Source organism: Protopterus annectens, chromosome 2.part2 (assembly GCF_019279795.1).
Source record: "Protopterus annectens isolate FY-2018-M chromosome 2.part2, PAN1.0, whole genome shotgun sequence".
Taxonomy (NCBI): Eukaryota; Metazoa; Chordata; order Ceratodontiformes; family Protopteridae; genus Protopterus; species Protopterus annectens.
In genome coordinates this window covers 135,805,283-135,831,320 of record NC_056730.1, presented here as the reverse complement: position 1 = coordinate 135,831,320, position 26,038 = coordinate 135,805,283, and positions in this window count along the sequence as shown.

Genomic DNA, 26,038 nt, shown 5'->3' with positions numbered 1-26,038 from the left:
ATACTGAAACATGACAGAAGTGAGACTGCTGGAAAGGATTGTAATAACTACTGGTAAAACATGTCAATAAAGCCTAGAAGTACATCCTGAATAGTAAAATGAATGCAAGTGAGAGAGTGTGAGAAAGTGTCATGAATCCAGCAATACAGTAGTAATAACCCCTGAATAAAGTATACTGCAGTCAAGACAGAATAAAATGCATGTGAGATTCAAAACCAAACAGCAAAATCTGTTCAAAGTGTTGCTGCATCTGGAATGTGTATCCCAAAATCTGGATATGTTGCTCTCAGTCTGCAATATGCATATAGGATGTTTGTCTGATATACCAAACATCCACACTTGTCTACAGCTATATAAAGCAAATGTAGCAGGATGATGTAGCTGAACAAAGCTAGATATGAATGTGTATGAAGAACCATAAAATGTATATTGATGTTGCAGTAACAGTCCTATCACCAAGTTGAAATAGTTATCATATAGGAAACTGTAGTTAGAACAGTAGTGTGTATATAACTGTAGCTATTGGAAATGTACAGCATATGTATTGTTATTCGAAGGTGTTAATATTACTTTCTTCACCCCACCCTATAACCACATATAACCCATTCCACATGAAAATGGTATGTGCAATCACAATTAACACCCCTGGACGTTTGTCCTGTTGGATCATATATATTTGCATGTCTGTTGATGCATCTGCCCTGTTCATACATCCACACCTGATGGCCTGTTGCCATCAGTTAACCCTGCATGTTGTTGGACTGTGTATTTCTGTTCAAATTATGCATGTGTTATGCACGCTGTTCAATGGTGTGAATATCTGGGTGTTTGGTTAATGGGAATACTAATGCATGCTGTTACAACTAATTGTGAATGGTATTATATGTCACTATCCCAAACTGTCATGACATAATGCAAAACATAGTACGACAGGGAAGGCGGGTTCCAGCGGACCCACCTCTCCCACCTCAGCTGGCGAGTGCACCTGGCACTAGTGCCGAGTCCGGACCCTCCTCCGGTGGCCCTGTGCCACCTGCGGGTGGAAGCGCTGCAGGGGATGGGGCTCACCCCCTCTGCAAGTGTGGCCAGAGGAGAACCACCACTCACCCTCCGTAGCGTCTGGACTGTGGTGCGTAGGGAGATTCGGGACTCTGTTCTCGAGCCCCTACGCCAGCTCGAGGCATGGGTGGCGCAACTAACGGGCATGCCTGTTGCCCCGCCTACACAGCCCCCAGCACAGCCCCATCCTGGGCAGTGAAGGAACAGTGGCAACTGCCTATGGGTGGGGATATCAGTTCCACTGTTGCCATCTGTGGGCTCATGGGCTCTGGATATCCAAACCTCCGTCCCGTCAATTGCGTAACCCCCCCACACATGTCATACACCACCCCTGTATGCATCTTGTTTGTCTTGTCTGTTTACCTACCCAACCTACCTCCCCAGCTGTACCGACTTCCTTCACCTGACATACCACTCTCACCTGAAAAAAAAAAAAGGGCACTCTGTACCCACAAAAAAATTACGCCCCATACATAGCTGCCCATTCTGCACACATGTCTACTGGACATGGAACCTATCAATTACAATTGGCTCTACAACAAGTATTATTGTTGTCCTGACACCTCTCTCAGGGGTGGAAGGTTTCAAATGTCACACCAAATTACATACATATGCACAGCTGTTGCTGATGAAGACATGGGCAGCTATGGGCCTTACCTACATCCCTCCTGCACATCCCAAGCTTGTTTCCTTACTGTCTTACCCTCTTTGTGACCCCTTTTTCACCACTTTCCTGTCTTCCCATTTTCTTTTCTTTCAAAGAAAATAGCGCGGGTGTGCGCAAGAGTAAGCACGTTTAAGTGGTTGTAAGTGGGTGTGCGCTTGTGTGCACGGAGCTAAATGCCAGTACGCATGCGTGAGCTCCCCGCAAACCAGCGCTAACCCGGTTACAACTGCTTAAAAGTGACTTAGTCACTTTGATTGACAGGTCCTGTACTCAGTTCAAAAGCAAAATAAAATCCCACTGTGAGTCCCTAACCCATGACCTTGGAAACAGTAGTCTGCATGACTTACCACTAAGCCATGACTCTTATACAAGAACATTGTGCTAAAATAAATATATCATGTAATAGTAGGAATGAATGTAAAGGGAATATAGATGTGTAGTACACAAAGCATGCCATTTAGAATTACTATCAAAACTAGTGGATTTCCATAATAGTAGTGTGTGAACAGAAACAGCCATGCTAGTTGGAAGATAGTAGGCAATAATGTCACTATAGCACCTTGCAAGCCACACACATACTCACAGCAGGATAAGCACTGCCCATACCCCACAACCTCTTACAGGAACACATCTGGACCAAGTAATAAAATATGTGGAGCAAAGGCCCAAAACCAGGGACACATTACAAATAATGTTACAACAAACGCAGACAGTTCAGAGAGTAACAGGGTCTGCACTTTGTGGGATGTTTGGAAGGGTATGCAGTCTGAAACTTGAATGTTTGTCACCATATTCTGACTTGAGCCCAGAGTGACTTGCCAGAAAAAGGTGTGCATGAGATATTGACCAAAATATGAGGCAGAAATGCGGACAACCTGCAAATATCTGTACACATGACGGGTCTGACACCACCATATTTGAATAGTTAAGAGCCTAGACATAGCAACAGTGAATGACTTACAGGGATGCCCCACAGACCCCATGTGAAATGTACAAACAGTAGGCAGAAAGGTGTAACACATGCAATGGTAACTATGGAGTCCTGAAAGTATTCATCACTTGCATGGCAGAAAAAGTGTAGTAATACATATGCTCATGCTAACCCACAGTCACATCTGCAGCATACCAGACATTTTAATGGGTGTACCCCACTGATATGTACCATTCCATGAGGCACATAACAGATGAACCTGAAAGTCTCTGGGGCCTGCTCAGCAGCATACTCAAATACCCTAATAGATGTCAAGGCCCACACCATGGCCAAACCACACTGCATGCTATAACACCCTAGCAGATATAGCAAGCATTCCAAGGTGTGAATGTACATGGAACATAGGAAAGCTACAGCAGCACACTACAGTCAAGACACCTAGCAGGCATACAAGTAGTGACTGTAAAGGGCAACTATTGAAGCCTTAGCAACAAAGTGCAAGCAAAAGTGAAAGGAAAGCACACACACACACACATTAACAGTAGTAGTAGTTGTAGGTGTCAGTGTACATACACAGTTAGTACAGGAAACTGGAGAAATTAATGGAGGAATGTTAATCTACAACACACCTGGAAATATGAGAGAGATACCAACCTTTACACTCACAGAACATTGTCCACAGCATAACAGCGTGGTCCCTGCCCTTAAAATCTGAAAGGGCTACGCCTATCTCACATACCTTTTTATAGCACTGTTCTGAAATCACAGTGAGAACTGCAATCAGTACACAACTGGCTGCATGCAATTAGCAAATGCTGGCTAACAATTGGTGCAGAGGCCATCACATGGGCATATGCAGATACCTACAAAAGTATGCTGTACTCCCAGTCCACACATGCAATACTTTCATTGCACCCCGAGAAGGACATGAGAGACAGAGAGAGAGAGAGAGAGAGAGAGAGAGAGAGACAGAGACAGAGAAAACTGCAGTTAAGCAGACACAGACAAATTGTTCAGCAACAGCTACCTGAAAGCTGACAACTGGGAAGTGGAGCAGCAGGACAGAGAACCAGACAGCAACACAAGCAGCTGTGACAAACACAGGTAATGTAAAGTAATACTATAAAGGTCTACATACTGTGAACCCTCCATATGTGTCATTGGTCTGTATCCATATGTATATGAAGATGTGTAAAGGGCAGGGGACATACAGCAACTATCAGTGAAGGCTGTACATACATTTGTATGTGAGAGCATCTAGGGTGTTATAGCATGCAGTGTGGTTTGGTTGATTGTAGGTTGTAGTGCCATGTACAAAGTAGGTTTCACAGTTATGTATGTTTAGCAGTATGTTAGTGTGTGTATACAGTATGGTAGACAAATATGTTGATATACCTGTCTAACATATGGATACGTATGTATGTCAACATATGTATGTGTATGTATATATATATATATATATATATATATATATATATATATATATATATATATATATATATATATATATAATATGCATATATGTATACATACATAGAGAGAGAGAGAGATGTAAGAATACATAGACAGATGTAGATAGAATATTGTACAAACATATCTATGTAATGCACACATACAGATATAGATATATGTAGATACATATACATAGACAGACTGATCTGACTATCTACAGGTGTGACTGTATATGATGACCTGCAACACAGCCTGTCCCACCCCCTCTGTCACTCACACCCCCTCTGTGTCCCCCCCTCCACATCTATAGCAATATATGTACATCAATATATATATGTGTATATGTATACGGATATATATATATATATATATATATATATATATATATATAGATATAGATATATAGATATATCTATATACATATGGAGAGAGAGAGAGATGTATATAAATTCTGAGTGAGGCACATGTGTACAGATGTATTGCAACAGGTGCCTGGTGACAAAGGCATGGAGTGAACACCAATGTCAAAACCGGAGTACCATACTACATTCCAGATCACCTACACCAGTAACCACCAGATATGTGATTGGCTGCCCACCACTGCATGTGTCAGGGGTGAACAGGGTCATAAATGTGTACAATAGTGGCCCCAATGATATTCACAGTGGCACACTATCCCTGGAATACCTGCACATGGTATGTGCTAGCGGACATGGTGTGTCAGCTATGGACATGTAGGTCAGTGTACCCCTCCACACCACATAATGGATGCCATGGTATGGACCTCACATGACAGCTACAGACATGGAGAAGGACACAGTGACATGTACAACACTGTCACATTGCACTCAAACACATTACCAATGCACAGTGACTGACAACACCACAGAGTACACATATGCTATCCACATAGAGGTTACCACTCCCGGATTTACCTATGTAAGTCACACCCATGACAGATGACCAACAACCATAGTAACACCTCACACCATCCACAACCTAAATGTCTGCTGTGTGTCGTCTGTGCCACTGCAATAGAGTGCACATGTGGAGGTAAGAGTTCCTACCCACAGATAAGACATACCCTGCAATAAACCACCCAGTGTTAAGAAGCAAGACTCCCCATGAGTACATGTCACACATACCCCTGCTGAATGTTAGTCAGATAGGTAATATGCCATATGAGTCACCCTGTGTAACTGTGTGACAGCAGCAGGTACCATCACACCACATGTGTCACAATGGTCAGGGTAGCAGAACAGTACGCTGCTGTAGTCCCAGGGGAAATAGCATATTGTATAGTATTGGATTGTAATGTAATGTATTGTGTTGTATTGTATTGGTATGTTGAGGTGCCTCCTTCGTGGAGTGGAACCACTGCTGCTGTGCGCCAGTGTACAGGTACATATCCTGTAGTCAGGCTAGTGTTACATAACACTTCTATATGTGTGTTTAGCTCCTGTCAGAGTTTATGTAGCATGCAACTGGGGATACCATCAGGTCCCATTCATGTTGTGTATTCTGCTGTCCTGAGGGTGGCTCTCACCTGGACATCTGTGATGACAGGGAGGTTACAGTCAGCTGGTATAACTATGTCTTATTTTGAGAGAGAGGGCGGGGTGACACCTGCACTGAACCTGTCTGCCACAATGTTGTCGATATCTGTGGTGTCAGTGAAATATTTGTTGTTGTGTACTAACTATGGGCAAAGAGGATGGATCCTGACCAGGTTGCTAACATAACTGAAGAAGGCCTTCTGGTTATCTGTAGTGTTCCTCTTGATTTCCCTCTCAAAGTTGCCCATGGATTTTGTATGATGGAAAACAGATCCTTACTAGTGCTGCTCAGACATGCCCTCCCTTTATGGAATTATGCTCTGTCTTGCAGTAGCTTCCATCTTCTGTAATACAATCTGTCTATGGCTGGGGTCCACCAGACAGGATGCTGTCCCTTTGTGGAGAGTGTCTTGGTCATATATGGGATTGCATGATCCATGCATTCTCAGAGATGTCTGTAGAAAGCAATTGTGTAGGGGTCAGCATTGTGGGTTATATCTGCCACTGGCCCAGTGGGCTGAAAGGATACCATGTCACTGTTACAAAGTCTAAAGTTTGTATCTGTAATGTTATGCACTATAGTCGTTTGTGCTGGTGGTGGAGGTGGGATATGTATATCCAGGGCAATCAGTGTGTGGTCAGCTCACAGTAGTTGATGATGTAGGCCATACAGTACCTAGATACAAACCCCCAGAGAGAGGAGGTGCTCTTGACCTGAATCAGTGTTCTGACTGTTGGGGTTTGGTAGTATGTCGTATGGAGTGTGCCAGGTACTGTTGCACAGTTGCTGGCTGAGCACTGATACCTGGCCATCTACATGTGTATCCACCAATAGACAAACAGATGCTGCATATGTGAGATATGTTGTATCATAACAGTCGAGTAGCATGTGTAATATGTGTGCCAAATTCTGCTGACATATATTGCTGATACCAGGTTATTTTCTTTCTCAGGTACATGGCCCACCCGCGGAATCCCACCTACTCCACAGCTGAGGATGAGGAGATACACCAGAGCCTGGTGCGGGATTATGCAATACTCTTTTCCCGCACCAGCCAGAATCAGCAGGAGAGGGCTGCACTGGGGCAAGACCTTGTCCGTCGGGTAAATGACATAGGCACGCATAATAGGACATATGAGCAGGTATGACATCACTGCAGTGATTTAATCAGACATGTCCGTCAGCGTGCGTCGGATATCCACAGGCAACAGGTCACCACAGGTGGTGGGGTGGCTACACATCCCCCACTCACCAGACTGGAGGGACTACTCATGAGTGTAGTGGCTCCAGTCTGCCAGCTACAACAACAGCAGCAGACATGCATTATGATGGACGCTGGAGCCACGCAGCAGCAAGACAGTGAACGTGCAGGTAATATTCCATATGTATAGTTGACTGTTGTGTACACTGGTAGTTAATGCATGTGTGAGGTATGTCCTTGGTTTGTAGCTGTCACCATAGTATTTAATGTGCAAGTGTAATATCCTCAATATTAGCAGCTGACCTGTGAAAGGCGACTGTTGTACTACTGACCTGTATCATACTCAGTAACAATGGCACAGTTGTGCCCACTGACATTAGTTTCTTCACATCTGCAGGACCCTCTGGTATAACAGCAATGCAGCCTATCCATACTGGTGAGTGTGTATTAACAATTCCTGTAATAGTGTTGATAGTAATAGTACTATTTGGCTCACTTAGTAGTGCTCTTTGAATGCATGTAGGTCTGTCTGTGTCTGTGTGTTGATATCACGCATACTGAGTACTGTACAATTGTGTGAAACTGTGTGCATGTGTGCATGTGTGCACCTGTGCATGTGTGCACCTGTGCTTGTGTGCATGTGTGCATGTGTGCACCTGTGCATGTGTGGATGTGTGCATGTGTGCATGTGTGCACCTGTGCATGTGTGCATGTGTGCACCTGTGCATGTGTGTATGTGTGCACCTGTGCATGTGTGCACCTGTGCATGTGTGCATGTGTGCACCTGTGCATGTGTGCACGTGTGCATGTGTGCATGTGTGCATGTGTGCACCTGTGCATGTGTGCATGTGTGCATCACTGGTAATGTGTAGACATTGTAAACTGTGTTTCCTGTTTCCCTCCCACAGGTTCTGTTGCTGCTCTGGTGTCATGTAGCAGGGAACCTGAATCAGGTGCCGTGGGTACTGATAATGATGACATCTGTGTAATGGCACAGGAAAGTATGCCAGGGTCCGCCATTGGTCAGCCGATTGACAGTACACAGCTGTCGACCCCATCAATGCGCACAGTTATCCTACCAATACACCCTTTGTCACCAATGTCCCTAGGTGATGGACAGCATACAGTGGGCATTGACCAGGGTCATGTGGTATCTGTGGCACATGCCTCCCCACACAGCAGCCATGGGCATGGCCCAAAGATGGTACCACACAGACAGATGTCCAGGGGTTCTCATGGGAGCATCCGTGGGCGTACTGCCCCTGTCAGACGTGCCCACAGAGGTCTTACAACCTCAGCTATGTTTTGGGCTGTCATGCAGGCACAGTCATGTATGGAACAGTACACCAGACAGGGTCTGAAGGAGCTGACAGCATGTCACACAGCCATGACTGACAGTATGCGTGACATTGCGGCTGCCATCCCTGATTTCACTGATGTCATAGACAGACGTTGTGGGGAAATATTAGACCGGTTCCACAACTACATGTCCATGAGCCAGGGCGATGGTGGGCGGTTGAGGCGTCGATGTGGCTGTATGCCAGCAACAGCAGCAGCTGGCAGTCGTCGTGGATGACAGCAGGGCCGCGGCTGCCCCTGTAGTGCCAGCAGCAGCCCCAGCAATGCTGGGTCTGTGCTGTCATCAGACCACCCCAGGAGACCATGTGCTCCTGGCTCTGGCCAGGCCCGACAGGGATCTGTGTCCAGTCAACAAACACCTGCTTCTGATGACAGTACCCAGTCTGGGTTGGTACTGGATATGGTCCGCAGCACCCCTGCAAGGCACAGGTACTGTGTCCGTGGCCAGAGACACTGATCTGTATGACCTGGCAGGTACAGTCTGTGGCTGTCCACAAACACCAGTATATGGCAGCCATGAGGTGGAACTGTGTGCATCCATACACACATGCGAATTGACAACACCTAGGGCTAACACATACATGCACACACTGCATCAACATTGCCCCACCTTGTACTGCTGTCCCTCACCAACACACATACACATACATGTCAATTGGTGGTATCGGTGGCTGACTCAGGCATACCAAGTTCCCACCCTGTGCATATGATGAAACTGTGCCACCTCTTGCAATCTGTAACAACTGTGCAGGTACAGGTTAACATGTTGCTGATGCACAGGGTGACCACATAGATGTGTAGTAATAGTATCATGTTGTTAACAGTACTGTGTGCTGAATTAATTGTGGGTATATCACAGCATGCCTGATGCAGTAAGTGTGTGATTGTCATGTCCTGTTGTCTACACCCATGGTAAGTACCATAGTGTATCATCTGCACATGTTGGCATACTGGTGGTAATGATGTCAACAGAAGGCTACATACATAGGTAGCACAGGGATAAGGTAATGAATGTAGTAATACACAATGATGGACATGTAAATTGCAAGTGGCATGTTGCCCACACTGGACTCTGCAATGCAGATGTTTGAGGATGTTGATATGTGTGCAGTACTACACGACTGGTACAGGACACACAGGAGCACCCTAGCACTGCATGCTCACATCTCATACCATGCTAGACAGCCCCAACACACATAACTAACTGTCACAGGAGGGAGAGTCCCCATATATGTCAGGGATACTGTGGTGGCAGGCCAGGTAGCATACATACTACTAAGTATGGAACCACTGAGTGAAGGCTCAGTGTCTGTTATTTGACATGTGTATTACTGCAGGTATGAGCACATGGGTTTCCATCCAGTTATTGTACATCCTGACAGTACATGATCTGTACACTTGTGTGCACTGAGACTGGACCCTAGCCATCTGACCCATGTATTTCCATGTACATGTGCATAGTGCCTGCATATTTGCAGTGTTACCTACTGGAACTGGTACAGCTTGTTTGTTGTACAATGGACTACATGCAGCCCTGTTTACTGTAGCTTTGTTTGCATGCATGTTTGCTTGCAATTACCCTGGAATACTGATCACACCTGCAATGCATAGTTATAGAGCTTCTGTGGACTCCTAGTGCCATCTGCATAGCTTACTATATGTATGTCCATGTCCCACTTGACAGGATGTCACTGTTTGTCCTGTTCACATGTACATTGCCTGTGACACAGTGCATATGACTTACCTGGCATGTGTCCACGTGAGCAGTCATATATGCTACTGATAACTAATCACAGGCACTACACCTTCACATATTCATCTTCTGTTGAACTACCTGCTTCACTAGGGACGGCCTGCACCTGTCAACCCTGGGCTTTCAGATATTGGCAAAGGCTCTTGCTACCCCCATAGTGCCTATGTTAGGCAAGGCTCAAATGACAAACCCACCTTCATAGGTATCACAAGGGATAAGAAACTAAGAGTAATGCTACCCAATGCCAGAAGTCTAAACCTCCAGATGCATGCACCCAAAACACTCGTTGGCATGGAGAACATCGATATCTGTGCAGTAACAGATGCCTGGTTCAGGGCTACTGAGAGCACACCAGCACTACCAGGTTTAACCTGGTTGATTTCTTTGAAACAGTCACCAAGGCCATTGACGAGGGGAAGGTGGTTCACACAGCCTACCTGGACCTTACAAAAGCCTTCACAACAATACCCCACTTGGGCATTCTAGAGAAGCTCACCAGCTTAAACATAAGCCCCTATGTTACTAGATGGATTGCACAGTGGCTCAAGGACAGAACCCACATGGTTAGAATTGCTGGAGCCATGCCAGACTCCAAACCAGTTACGAGTTGTGTCCCGCAAGGCTCAGTCCTGGGACCTCTCTTGTTTGGTATATATTTATTGGAGGTACAGGCCAACATGGACGGACTGTGGCTGACCAAATATGCAGATGACTGCGAACTGGCCACCATAATTGACTCTCCAGCCGACACAAGCATCTTCCAAAGGGGCATCATAGAAACAGACAACTTGTGCCAGAGCCATGGCCTTCAGCTGAACAGTGTTTAGAAAGGGGAATGTGCATCCTGTAGTCTGTTCACTTAGTTGCCAAAAAGGACATTGTCCTCACACACGTTAACCCCCCTCAGCCAAAAACACACACTTGCCAATTGCAGGATTCAAACCCCTATCTGACTATGTTATGACACTCGAGATAGACACATTAGCAGAGTATGCTATTCGCATTACTTGGAGGTCTCCCTTCTCTTGCTGTACTTATAGGGCGCTGACATCATCAGTGTTTAGAAAGGGAAATGTGCATCCTGTAGTCTGTTCTCCTAGTTGCCAAAAGGGACATTTTTCTCCCCCAGACTTACACACACACCAACCCCACTCACACACACTGAGCACTTGCAGGATTCAAACCCCTACCTAACTCTGTTATGACACTTGAGACTGATGCATTAGCAGAGTGCGCTATTCGCATTACTGGGAGGTTTCCTTTCTCCTGCTGTACTTATAGAGTGCTGGCATCATCGGTGTTTAGAAAGGGGAATGTGCATCCTGTAGTGTGTTTTCCCAGTTGCCAAAAGGGGCATTTCTCTCCCACAGACTTACACACACACCAACCCCACTCACACACACTGAGCATTTGCAGGATTCAAACCCCCTACCTAACTATGTTATGACACTTGAGACAGACGCATTAGTGGAGCATGCTATTCGCATTACTCGGAGGTTTCCCTTCTCCTGCTGTACTTATAGAGTGCTGACATCATCGGTGTTTAGAAAGGGGAATGTGCATCCTGTAGTGTGTTTTCCCAGTTGCCTAAAGGGACATTTCTCTCCCACAGACTTACACACACACACACCAACCCCACTCACATGGAGCATTTGCAGGATTCAAACCCCTACCTAACTATGTTATGACACTTGTGACGGATGCATTAGCAGAGTGCGCTATTTGCATTACTGGGAAGTTTCTTTTCTCCTGCTGTACTTATAGGGTGCTGACATCATTGGTGTTTAGAAAGGGGACTGTGCATCCTGTGGGGAGGCAGACACCAAGCACACTCTGGCTAAGCTGTCATTCCCTAGGGCAAACAGCCTAGCGTTGACCTCTACACCCATATGTTTAATTGTCAAATGCACATTATTTGTTGCTGATAGACTGTTTGCACATCTTTATTGCCATAGCATTCCCTGTTTGTATGAACAACTTGTGCATCTGTGGAAGATGTTTGCATATGGGAGGGATCCACTATATCACGTATGTCTCTGTAGTCATTTAACTGTGTGCACTGGGCAGACTGCTGTAATGTGGTTGGTTCCTGGAATAACACATAAAAATACCAGATATGTGTGTCCAACTGCTAAACTGAGATTTGGCCTAAGTGTGTGAGCATGCCCAGTTCAGCCTTCCCATGGCATGTTGTCTGACATATGTCTCATTTATCAAAGTGTGTGAGCATGCCCAGTGTGAGCATTTCATATGTTGGACTCTGCAGCCCACCACATTTGTGGATGAGTGTGAACTTCAACAAATATCACCCGTTTATGGTTGTGTGTTGTGTGTCATGTTGTGTAGTTACTGTACAACTGCTTTGTGTGTGAACACAACAGGATTATACTGTGCCTGCAGTGTTTGCATGGGATACTTTGCATACAGTTGTCAACATCCTTTCACACTGACCTAACACTGTAGTACTGTATAGTGTACTGGTAGTACTTTGACTGTGGTGGACAGTATCCTGGGCTTTAGTGCTATCACTGCTTTACATTTCAATAGTGGGCACAACAGCATGGTTAGGGGCCAGTTGTGTACATCTGACCATGTTGCATTTTGTTCAGATATGAACTACTTAAACCAGGCTTGTCCAACATTGGTAGTGTATTCCACAACATAGGTGTACATTTGCAAACACTAGCGATGTGCCCTAGTCCATGTCTAATGCTAGTTGGAGAGTGTGTTTGTCCTTCAACACACATTGTAAGTGGAGTTTGCCATGACATATGTCATGGTTAGTATACTGTGCCTCTGTCTACCTGTGACATGACAGTGATATCCAGGATAAAGCTACCATCTCCCATCCACTCATCAAGATTCCTATTGAGGAAGATTGATAAGTGACTCTATGGGTAGCCTGTACTGGGGGTTCACTCATGGGTAGGGGTGGCTTCTGTGTTATGGATCATGCAGTACAGCTTGTCCTATGTAAGTCAGTGCTGGGGTTCAGGTCTCTCGTGCATAGCTCACTGCCATTCAGATTGTACAAGGTGCAGCATGTTTATTGATACCAGCAACACAGGCAACACATGGCATCTGTGCAAGCTCTTTGATACTCCTGGTGATGTACTGTTGGGGACTTTACGGTTGATGGAGGTGTCTGCTGAGTTGCATCCCACAGGGGCTATTGTAGTCAATTGTACTGCTGATGAAGAATGACTGCAGAGTCACAATGACCTCCCCTTATCTAGATCTGACAACCTTCATGATTAGGTGGGTATATGGTATGTTTCTGTAAACACTACAGCACATGTTTGTCCAATGCAGGATATCTATCACCTTGTGTCCCCAGGTCTCTCATTACATGTTAACTACATAATGGGTTAACACCTATGTGGTAATTGGTGGGCACTTACTGTATATCCACGGGGGTTGACTATACACGTTTCTGCAATTAGCTTGCTGACATTGCCATGGCACCAGTTGTCTGTTTCTATGTGGCCCTTTTGTGGGATGCTTGTGTCAACTGGTGGATCATATGTGGTGAGCAGTTTGTAGTCCTCTGCAAACATGTTCGGACACAGTCCTTCCATGTTTGCCTGTACCTATGGGACCTATATACCAGACAAGGGAGATCCCAGGACCAAGCCTTGTGGGATGCCAGTTATATCTGGTTTGTAGTCTGACATGGCTGCAGCATGTCTGACCATGTCTGTTCTGTCCTTGGTCTGGTTTGCAATCCCTCTACTGACATATGGGTTTATATTTAAGCTGGTGAGCTTATCTATAATGAACATGTAGGGTATTGTATAGAAGCCTTTGCAAGGTCCAGCTATGCTGTGTGGACCACATTGCCCTCATCAATGACCTTAATGACTGTTTCAATTGAGTCAGACATGTTTAGGGGCAGGATCTGCACTTAAGAAAGCCACACTAGGTAGGGTCCGGTGTCAGTAGGTCCCCAATATCTTTATGTCTGTGGTACATGCTGATCCTTTCCATAGCTGTGCAGACTGAGCTTCTCAGGATTCTGGGGTAGTAGTTTTCAGTATCCATTCAGGCAACACCTTTGTTGAGAAGGACCACTGTTGTTGTACACTGCTCTTTGGGTACATATTCTGTGGTAAGGCTGACATTGAGCAGTAGTGTGGTTTGGCATTCCATTCATCTTGGAGTCCATGTTGCACTAAGCCCAGGACACCATCTCATACCATTGCTGCTGTGTGTTTTGCTTTGTAGATGTTGGCTGTTACCTCAGCATCTGCAATGTCAGGGGGCCAGCAGTCTGCTGGGATAGATATTCTGCATTTGGGGGGGGGGGGTTGCACTGCACCTGTCAGGATGTATGTTGGCAATATGTGTGTGTGTTTGTGATATTTGTGTGATTCAGAGCATATCTGTGAATTCCCAACATGGTTCCTACCATCAGTTGGGAAAGCCTTGGGATTATCCTTTGTCCTGTACAATTTGTATCTTCATAGGTTCATAGGTTCATACTAGGCTATCCACCCTAGGGCATTTGTTAGCCTAGCCAGAGTGTGTGTGGCTTTTGCCACCCCTTGCTATGTGAATATTATGGCCATTTATGATTTGCTTTGCTGTGCCTCTGTCTGGACATGACACAGTGAAGACCCCCAGTGTAACTCTACAATCATCCATCCACTTGGCAAGATTCCTGTTGAAGAGTGTCAGTGAGGGGCTCTGCCTAACATGGAGTGGGATTCTGGTCCAGGGTGTGGGGAGCCTCTGGATTATGTATCTGTCCCACCAGCACATCCTATTTCATTATTTGTTGAGGTTGACATCTCTCACTCTCACAGCTCTGATGGATTTGAGTTTTCTGGGGTGGAGCATGTCCATTACTCCTGTGTTGGGCATGGCCTTCTACAACAGGCATGCAATGCCTCTGTGTAGGCAGTATGTGACTGCATTCAGCTGGGATGTCTACAGCCAGGCAGCATATGACATATATTTGAGACCCTTTATCCTCTTGGTGAGGTACCTTTGAGGTCTTTCTAACTGCTGCAGGTGTCAGGTAAGGTACATCCCATATGAGGCATTGTACTAGATTATGGATTTGATTAGAGAACAGTATAGGGGCACAATGACCTCTGTTGACGTAGATGTGAATCCTTTCCTGATACGGTGTCAAATGTAGACAGTCTTCCTAGCCACATTGGCAATGTGGGTGTCACATAACAGGTTACTGTCCACTTGTGTCCCTAGGTCCCTGGTTACTCCTTCCATACATAATGGTTTACCACCTATGTGGTAATTTGTGGTACCTTGTTTGGTATTTGGTGGGACATTCATACTGTCCAGTGTCTTCAGGATGGCTGGGTGGGGTTCCTGTGTGTGAGAGTGTGGTCTGTAGCATGCTACAGACTGTACAGCAGTCTTGCCTACAGTTAGTTGCACATGGGTGGACTCCAATGCCTTGTGCATTGTCAGTTACCTGGATATATGGGTGTCTGTGCTGAATATGGATACTCACCCTTCTTTTATGTTTTGTTCCAGGTTTTGGGGCCATGACACATGATACGTGGTATAACCTGGTAGTGCTGGTGTGCTGTCAGGAGGCTTGCAGCAGGTTTCTGTCACTGTACAGACATCGATGTTCTCCATACTGGGGATGGCCTTGGGAGCATGCATATTGGGGTTTACACATCTGGCATTGGTCAGCATTACCCTTATGTTTCTTTCCACTTATGTTTTCTAGGGTGGTGGGTCAGTCTTTTCAGCCTTGCCTACAAAAGGCTCTATGGAGGTGGCAAATGCCTTATCCAATATTCAGATGCCCAGGGGTAACAGGTGCAAGCCATCCCAAGAACAGCTGCATGGCTTGTCAAGCATGACATCCCAAGCAGACAGACATTGGATCCCCTTGGAATGACACCAGTAAGTGTGCCACTTGCTATGACTGATCATTCCGTGTTTGTACTGTGGCATTATTCTTGGTAAGGGTAGGATGCTGCAAACGGTGAGTGGCATACCGGCCTGGACTACATAATCAGAGAGCTCATCTATGTCTCTTTTCATGTAGTCTAGGGAGGTACATCTCAGGTCATTCACACCAGCATGGACTATGACTGCATCATATTTATACTTGCTTTGGAGTGACCTGCATATTTCTGTTATGTGGCGTATTGTGGCAGCCTACAGGCAGCTTACTGTACCCTTTCCCTTGTTCAGTCTGGTATGCGGGACAGCAGTGTGTCTGACTATGGAGTCACCTATTACAACTGTATCAGGCATGTTGTTTCTCCTTCTGGCCTGTGACTGTTTGGCACACCAGCTTTGTGTACTATGTGTTGCATGTGCTATGTTTGGAGGTTGTTTGATTGGGTGTCTGCTTTAGAGGCCTCTGTTGGTGTGCTGTGTTTGTAATTTGTGCCTCCGGGAATGTTTTTCTGTGTTTATGTGTTTGGTTTGCAGTTGTGATAGGTCTATGTGGGACTGTGTTTGTGGTGTGTGTGGTTACCTTCTCCTCCTGACTAGTTTTGGGAGTACTGAGTTGAGGGAGCTCAGCCTCCAGTTTGGATAGATGGCTGCATCTCTCACATATATTTATATTTCTTGGGTGGAGTTGGGGGTTGTCTGTGTACTTGGGGCAGGTGTAACATTGCCTCAGGATTCACAGATTCAGCTTGTTGTGGCTGGCCTTAGTGGATTGTATGTGTGGACAGATTTTATTGCCATACTACTGATCAGTGATTACTTCATTGTTTATGTTTGCTCTATCATGTAGTAGCTTCCTCATTCTCTTGCATGGTTTGGTTATGGCTGGTGTCCACCATGCCAGATTCCTGCGTGTATGGCATTGTGTCTTGTTTTAATTTAGGATTGCATAATCCAAGCATTCCTGGCAGTGCTCATGGAATGGTTGTATTACAGGTTCTGAGGTGTGGCCCATATTTTGCACCTGCACAGGACCTTTAATGGATTCCACATGAGTTTGGAGGAGTGCAAATATTGCTTAACACATGTTTTCCACTGTGGTTTTCTGGCCAGGGACTGTGGTCAGGATTTGTATATCCAGTGTGATTACTCTATGGTCTGGTTTTACCAGTGAGCAATACACTTCTCATCTTGCCATCCAGTACCCATGTTGCTGATTATCACATCCAGTATGCTTACCCCTCTTGTGGGAGTGGTACGTTGTTCCTGGGCCTTTTGGTTTATGGATTCCATGAACTTTTGTCCTACACTGTTGGAGCTAGTATAATGCTCCCAGTCTATGTCTGGGTATTTTCAGTCACCCAATATAACGTGGTTTGGAGGACTTGATATATTCATGTATTCCAGCATAGACCAGGTGCAGTTCCTGGTGTTGGGACAGTAGTCTGTAGCAGGCTATAAACTGGGGGGCAGTTTTAGCCACTGTTACTTGACCATGGCTAGTCCATGCTGCTTTTTGTTGTGGTACCAACATGGGGGTGTGGTTATCCTTGATAATTCTTGCTAGTCACCCTCCTTTTGTAGCTTGTTCCATGTTTTGAGGCTGTACAGCACAGTATGAGGTATAACCTGGTAGTGTTAGGGTGCTGTTGTGAGCCTTGGCTCAGTTTTCTGTTACAGTACAGATATCACCATTCTCCATACTGGGTGAGTTTAGACTGCATGCATCTTGCTGTTTCAACTTATCCCTTATCTTATTCTTATCCCTTCTGATACCTATGGAGATAGGTTTGTGTTTTGAGCCTTACCTATTCAGGGCACACTGTGGGTAACAGCAGCCTTTGCCAGTATCCATACGGCCTGTACTGATAGGTGCATGCCAGTCCTAGCAGGTGGTGCATCATGTCATGCTCAGCATGTCATCCCAGACTGGCACACATTGGATCCCCTTTGACTAACTGTGATACTTCCGTCAATTATTGCACTTTATCATCTCATTGTCATGTTATGGCATGATGCTTGGTGAAGGTAGGATGTTAGTCAGGGTCCTCAGGTGTGCATATAGTACATGGTGTTACATTACTTAACACATAGCATTCATGCCTCAGGTGGTGCTGCAGGGCTGCCTCTGTCGGATGCGCATATTACACTTCCCTGTACATGTTTGAGAGCAGGTTGCGTCATGTTAGGCATCCCTGTTACTATATGAGTGAGTCAGAGAGGGGTATCGTTCCCAGGGTTCCTACTCAGCCAGTGTATGTGCTATACGTTGCCTCTTTGCCAAGGCCAGGGCATACTGGGCACGCCTCCTTCTGCCTACTGGGGCAGGCTCAGGTTGTTCCTCCTCCGAGTCACGCTCTGCCTGTGATGGCCTTGGCAATGGTGGGGGGCTGTTTGGCCCGGCCTTATGCTGGTCCTGCTGCAGCTGTTTTCACAAGATCATATTATGTAGCATAGCACATACCATGACAATTTGGGTACATGTAGTTGGTGTGTACTGCAAGGCTCCACCAGATGTGTCCAGACACCGGAACCGTGACTTGAGCAGCCCAAACACATGCTCTATTACATTACGTGTTTGTGCGTGTGCCTCATTATGGCGTTCCTGTTCAGGTGTGTGTGCGTTTCTGATGGGTGTCATCAGCCACGGCTCCAGTGCATAACCTGCATCCCCCACTAGGTGTCCATGCGGGATGTCCCCATTGGCAAATGTCTGGTACAGCTGCGTCAAATGCCAGATGTGGGAATCATGGTAGATCCCAGGACAGCCAGCACACACATTCATTATTTTGCCCTGGGCATCACACACGACCTGGCAGTTGATGGAGGGGAAGCCCTTGCGGTTGATGTATGCCCTACCCCGCTCACCGGCTGGTGCTTTGATGCGTATGTGCATGCAGTCTATTGCACCCACTACCTCAGGGTGTTCCGCTATTTGCTGGAAGAGATGCATATTGCTGGCCAATACCTCACGGGCATTGGGGAAATATACATGATCACCGACATGTGCTGACATGGCATCCAGGAACTGGTGCAGTACCCTGGAGGCTGATGCCTGTGATATCCCCATCATATCACCAGTTGGTCTCTGGAAGGTACCTGTTGCTAGTATTCTTAGGCCAACACATACCTTGGTTTCCACTGGGATGGGTTCCCCTCTGTTGGTTTTGTGTGTGAGGCGTGGCCTGCACAGCTCCACTATTTGCTGCAGGAGGTCTCTGTCCACTCTATAGCTCTACTATCTCCAGCTCATGTAACCCATGGTAGGTGACCCTGGGCCTGTACACTCTTCTCCGCCTCCTCACTGTGGGTTGTCTGGCACCATCTGCATTGTCACCACCCTCAGCAAGTCGCCTATGTCTCATTATGACAGCTATGGCAGCCCCTAACATTTCTGCTCTGAGTTCAGCTTTTTCAGTTTTCACTTCTGATAACTTAACTCCTGTCTTGCAGTGTCTCTTGAGAGAAACATCCTGCACTGCTGTTTGCAGAGTTTTAAGTGCTGGGCTGGACTACTATTCTGCCTGTGTAATTGCCTGCATCTAATTGTTTTCACCTGCTAGCTCCAGCAGTATTCCCTGCTAGCTTCCTACTAAATCTGTTGCTTCCTTTTTCCTTTCTGTTTCCTCAGGGTGGAGCCATGTGTAAACCAGCAGAAACACGCTCACAGTGGCTTACATGCGCGCACACATACTTACATGGTTCAGAATCTGCTTATTCAGATTAAAACACATGCACACCCATGCAAACAGTGTTAAACATCTCCCAACACGCTCCCACATGCTCAGTCTGTCTTACACGCGTGCACACTGCCTTACTTGCTCTTCATGGCGCGCACACGTGCGCATACACATCCAGCAAGAAACTTTGGTGTAGGCAACAGTGTACACCTTCCATTTCTTGACTTTCTCATGCTTAGTTAGTGGCACACCTCTTTCCATGATATCTGTCTGACATCTGTCATGTAACTCTGACCTCCAATTAACTGCATTTCTTTCTACCATTCCCCCCTGTGATGTCACCTATCTCTTACTCTGTTCCTCTCCCTTCTGTAACTCTTACACTACTCAGACTGTGCTCATTTGCTATGTGACAGTGGAATTCAGTATCCTTACACTCATTTGCATCAGATTGCCTACTAATGCTTAGATACATGTCTTAGACTCAGCTTCCCTCCTTAGCAACCACTACACGGTGGCCATGTTGGTTTTGGTCTGCTGGTCCCTGTATTGACATTCCATGTATTGCATAAAACCTACATTTGTAGGTTTAAAACCTTCGTTTTTATGTTTTATGCAGCGCAGCCTGCTTGCGCGGGGCTGCGCTGGGTTTAAACATCGGCAATCGCCGAAAAAAAAATTATATTTTTAATATATTTGCATCAGGTTACTTTGCCAATGGCCACATATTTGGCCATTGGCATGCTGCCTGACACATATGCACCCTTGATTTGGAGCTGACATGGCTCCATTGCAGTTTTTGCAGAAACGTACTCAGTTGTCAACTGAGTACATTTCTGGAGCTAAAACGGCTCTTACACGGGCTGTTCTGGGCTTCCTGGATCACTAATCATCCTCATTTGCATGCTATTCGGTTGCAAGTGAGGTGATTAGCTTATCCACGCTCACTCCGTGTAACAGCCGTTTTAGCTTGTCTCTTACACGGACTTTGGGCTGTTCCTGGATCACGAAGGCTGCATGGAGTCTTACACTACTCTTAGACTCCGTGCAAGCCTTCGTGAATCCGGCCCATTGTCTTTTTACTGACAAATGACCTGTGTATATCAATATTGATACTCAATCTTCAGTGGGTCTGACAAAATTACATTTGTTGTCTCCATATCCCAAATATCTTGAATTCAAAAATATTCGTTGTAATTCTGAAACCTCTGATATGTGATTACCATACACACTGGAAAGAAACCATTCATTTTCCAGATGTTTTGAGCATGATTTGCCAGTTATGAATCATCCACAGTGTATACATAAACCCTGAATGATACAGTAACACAAAGATCACAGTGAGGGTTGGAGGCCACATGAAGCAGCAGCAAGCTGTACATTATAACGATGAATACAGAATGCACAAAAAAGAAAAATTTTATTTATTTTATTTTGCATTTGCTGTCCAAAATACTCTGGCTGGGCTATGCAAGGCTTCTTTTCAGGAGAGATACTGGGAGAAAAGCTCCACATAAACATGACAGGTATAACAATATATGCTTATTTATAGCATATAAGAACATAATAGTTTACTATTACACAGTGTAGTAGATTCTAGCATTTTTTACTTATCCCATTGTTGACTGGGTTCATAGGTTCATAGGTAGGTACTAAGCTACTGGCCCTGGGGCCTATATAAGCCTAGTCAAAAAGGTACACTGGCTTTTGTCGCCCAAGAAAATTATTTTCCTGTGCCCCTGTTGAGCAGAGCCACAGAAGTGATCCTCAGAGTGAATTTCCTATCTCCCATCCTATCATCAAGATTTTTCTTGAAGAGTGCTAATGAGGAGCTTTGTTTGATATAGATAGGTAGTTTGTTCCAAAGTATGGGAAGTCTCTGGGACAGGAATCTATCCCTCCAGCATGTTTTGTTTATTGTAGTGACAAGGATTAGGTAGCTCGGAGGGACTGGAATTTCTTTAAGTGGAGCATGTCCTACAGCTCTGGGTTTGCCATAGCTTTGTATTTTAGGCAGAGATTGACTCTGAGTAGGCGATATGCAATGGAGTAAAGCTGGAGTTTTTTGAGAAGGTCTCCATAGGGCATCTGTTTGAGGCCGGTAATCCTCTTTGTGAGGTATTTCTGTGGCCTTTCCAGTTGTTGTACATGTCTTGTGAGGTGCATACCAAAAGGGTCGCTGTATTCTATAATGGGTCTAATGAGTGACGAGTAGAGGGGAACAATGGCTTCTTTTTTTCTTGGATGAGAAACCTTTTGTGATGAGGTGTGCCACATAGAAGGATTTCCTGACTACTGTGGTGATGTGATTATCAAAGGAGAGGCTACTATCCACCTGTGTTCCAAGGTCTCTTATCACACTTTCAGTGTTAAGTAGACTACTGCCTATGTGGTAGTTCATGGGTACAGAGTTTTTACCAAAAGGGATGACAATGCACTTTTTGGCATTGAGCGTGAGGCCATGGCTTTGACACCAGGCAACTGTCTCAGTGAGGCCCTTTTGTAGGATGTCTACATCATTAGGAGTTTTGATTATGGCTCCTAGTTTTCAGTCATCTGCGAACTTCTTTAGCCAAAGACCTTATATGTTAACCTGTACTTCAGATAAGTAGATACCAAACAGGAGAGGAACCAGGACTGAACCCTATGGTACTCCACTTGTCACTGGTCTAAAGTCGGTTTTGGAGTCTGCTACTTTCACAGTGTGGGTTTTGTCAGTGAGCCAGTTGGCAACCCATGTTGTGACATAGGGATTTATACCTAGTTTAGTGAGTTTATCTATGATTCCAGATTGGGGGATGGTGTTGAAAGCCTTGGCGAGATCTAGATAAGCTTTGTGAACCATGTTAACCTCATTTACAGCTTTGGTGACCACTTCAAAGAAATCTATCAGGTTTAGGAGACATGATCTCCCTTTTACAAACCCAAACTTGGTGGGGTCCAGAGTTTGGAGATTACCAATGTCATTGTTTATAAGTTCCATGATGATACATTCCATAGCCTTGCAGACCAGGCTTATCAGGCTAATGGGGCAGTAGTTCCTGGGGTCTGTAGTGGCTCCCCCTTTGTGGAGTGGGATAACCGTCGCTGTGCACCATTCAGTGGGCACAAAGCCTGAGGTGAGGCTATGATCGAACATGTTGCTTAGGTGGGGTGCCAGTTCATTCTGTAGTTCATGTAGAATGCAACCTGGGATGTTGTCTGGTCCCATGGATGCTGTCTTCTTGGCTTTGGAGAGTGTGGTTTTTACCTGTGCAGCTGTGATTACAGGAACTTTGCATTCTTCCAGTATAGAGATGGGCCCTTTAGGGGGTGAGAGGGGGGGTAAAGCTAGCACTGAACCTATCTGCCAGGATGTTGGCAATACCAGTTGGTTATGTATATTTAGTGCCATTGTGCTGTAACTCAGAGCAGATCTGAGTGTTGCCATGCAACATAGAATAGAATAGAATGCTTTGTGGTTGTCTTTAGAATCAGTGGCGATTTTGTTTTCGTAGCTAGCTTTGGAGGACTTTATGAGGGATCTCAGCTTCTTACTGCGGCTGACCAGGGAGTTCCTCCAATCATGGGATTTTACTCTCTTTTGTAACAGTTTCTTTCTTCTGTTGTAAAGTTTGTTTATAGCAGGGGACCACTAGATTGACTTCCTTTTTTTGGAGGATAGCATCTTGGTTCTGTTAGGGATTGCACGATCCATGCACTTGTATAAGTGCTTATAAAGTGCATTTGTGTAGGATTCAGCAGTTGTACCTCTATTGTCCATCTGCATGGGTGTCATGAAGTTTTTCACTTCTGTCTTAAGAAGCGTGAAGTTGGCTTTGGAGAAATTTTTTATGGTGGTTTCCCTAATGTGGGGTGGGGGCGGGATGTGGATGTCTAGGGTGATTAGCTTGTGGCCAGATCTGACCAATGAGGAACTGACCTTTGCTGTGGAACATCGGTTGCCCATGTTGGTAATGACGAGGTCTAGAATATTGCTGCCCCTGGAGGGGGTGTGGATAAGTTGAGCCAAGGTGTTGGAATTTATGAATTCCAGAAAACATTGAGCAAAAGAGTTGGTACATGAGTAGTTTTCCCATTTAATGGTGGAGTAGTGGAAATCACCCATTTTTAGGGTGTTAGGTTGTTCCCCAATATTTTCCAGTGTATCAGGAAATGTGGAGTGGGAATCCTGGGGCGTGGTGGGGGATCTGTAGCAAGCTAGAGTTTGGATTGCGGTCTTGTCCAGAGTTAGTTGCACTTGGATAATCTCAGATGCATTATGCTGAGCAACTAGCCTGGAGGTGTAGATATCCTTAATGAATATGGACATGCCTCCACCTTTAGTGTTTTGGTCCAGGTTAGGTGGCTGAAAGGTGTGGGATGAATTATAGCCTGGTAATGCAGGGGTGCTCTCTGGAGCCTTGAACCAGGTTAGTTCCATTAGGCTAGTATCATCTTATCAGGGAGACCTGAGGTGGTATTTATACTACTATGGGAAATTTGGTCAGGCATCAGGGAACTTCCTCCTACTTGTTAGCATATGGGGATGCTACTGATATTGGTACGTCCTACTTCTTTTTCTGCTCCAGGCATGTAGGCAGAAAGAGAAACAGGAAGAAGTATGGCAAGTGTGAGTGACCAAAATCTGAGTGTGGAGAAGGAGAAAATGAGCATGGAGACAGCTGAGCCTTTACATGAAAGGAAGCTAAATGAAATGGAAGCAATGGAGAATTCATTGGTATGAGAGGAGAAGGGAGCATTAAATAAAATCAGTGGAGCAGTTCTAAATTCAGATGTCTTATTTGATAAAAACTATTCAAGAGAGAAGAAGAGAGTCAGCAGGAATGTATTATTACAGCCCTTCATTCTGGAGGTTTGCAGAATGTTTATTTAAAAGAAATGATCAACCAAAGTGAACCAGAGAGTGAACTGGTGGTGTCCTGAAGCAAAATCATGGAGAAAATACTAAAAGAAATAGAGGTTGTAGAACACACAACAAAAAGGAAATCATACACACAGACAGTAAAAGAGGAAGAAAGAAGAAGTGAAGATATGAAGGAAATGAAGAAGAAACATGTAATAAAAACAAGCAGGAAGAAAGAAGCAGGACTGGAGAGGTATGAAGTATGGGACACTGTAGTTGCACCACTGGGCGTTTAACCCAAGGAGGTAAGAGCTTTTATTCTTATCAACAAAGAAATCTACTGTGATATATTTTTGATATATGATTAAAGAAGTTTGTGGACTGTGGTTGGGAATGTGGGATAAGTTTGAAAATACAATGTGATAATGTTGTGCATATTCCTAGTGTGATTAATGTGAATGGTAACAGAGGATTTGTTACATACAGACAGAAACCAAAAGTATGCTTTTTTGTGGAAAAGATAATCACTTGATTAGTGAATGTGATAAATGAAAATGTTTTACCTGTGATAAAGCAGGATGTGAAGCAAAAACATGTGATATGAAATGTAAAAAAATGTGGAAAACTGGGCATACATGGTTAGAGTGTGAAAAATGTAGAAATTGTAGAAAAAGAAGGTTTGCAGGGTTCTGTACATGATAAAAATATAGAAAAAGAATAAGAAAAACAGGAAAAAAACAAAGATACAGTATAATGGAGACAAAACAAAGGGAAATAGAAGGGGAAGAAGAGATACTTGATATGAATGAAGAAGTATACGTAAATTGGCAAGTAGTGAGAGGAAAGAAAATTCCATAGGGAAAAGGGTACAATAGAGGAAAAAGAAAATTTAAAAAACATAATTGTGAAAGAGAATAAAAAAGGTAAGGGATGAGATAGTAACAACATCAATATAATTTAAAAGCTGATGATTTTAGCTTTAAATTTGAATAGTATGAAGAATATCAGAAGAAGAATAGGTATTTTAGAATGATGTGCTTCAATGAACATGCATATTATCATATTCAAAGATACTAGGATTCTGACAAGAAGAAAGATTATAAACTGAAGTTCTATGGGGTGGAATGATTATTTAGAATATGGGAAAAGATACATGTTCAGGTATAGGTATATTACGTAAAGAAAATAAGAAAATCTTTTAGGAAGAATAACAATATTAGACTTAAGATGGAAAACAGGTTTATAGAATTATTGCATTATATGCACATGTTACAAAGAAAGAAAGAGAAATAATGTCTAAAAATATTCTAAATTATGTAGGTGTTAATATGGATATAATATTACTGGGAGATTTTAACTGCAATTTAAGACTAGGAAAGAAAAATAGCAATGATATTAAAATGGTACATGAAATAATGAAAAGTGGAAAGCTATATATATGGGATAGCAAACAGTGGAGTTATAGAAGAGGAGAAATTAAAACAGAAATTGACTATTTCTTAGTCTCAGGTAGCGTAAAATATTGCAAAAAGGGATAAAAAGACAGGTTTTTCAGATTGTATAGCTATATGGATAGAGGTATATAAGAAGGATACATAACAATAGGCACAGGTGTTAAAAAGGCTTACTGAATAAGACTTAAATAAAGAC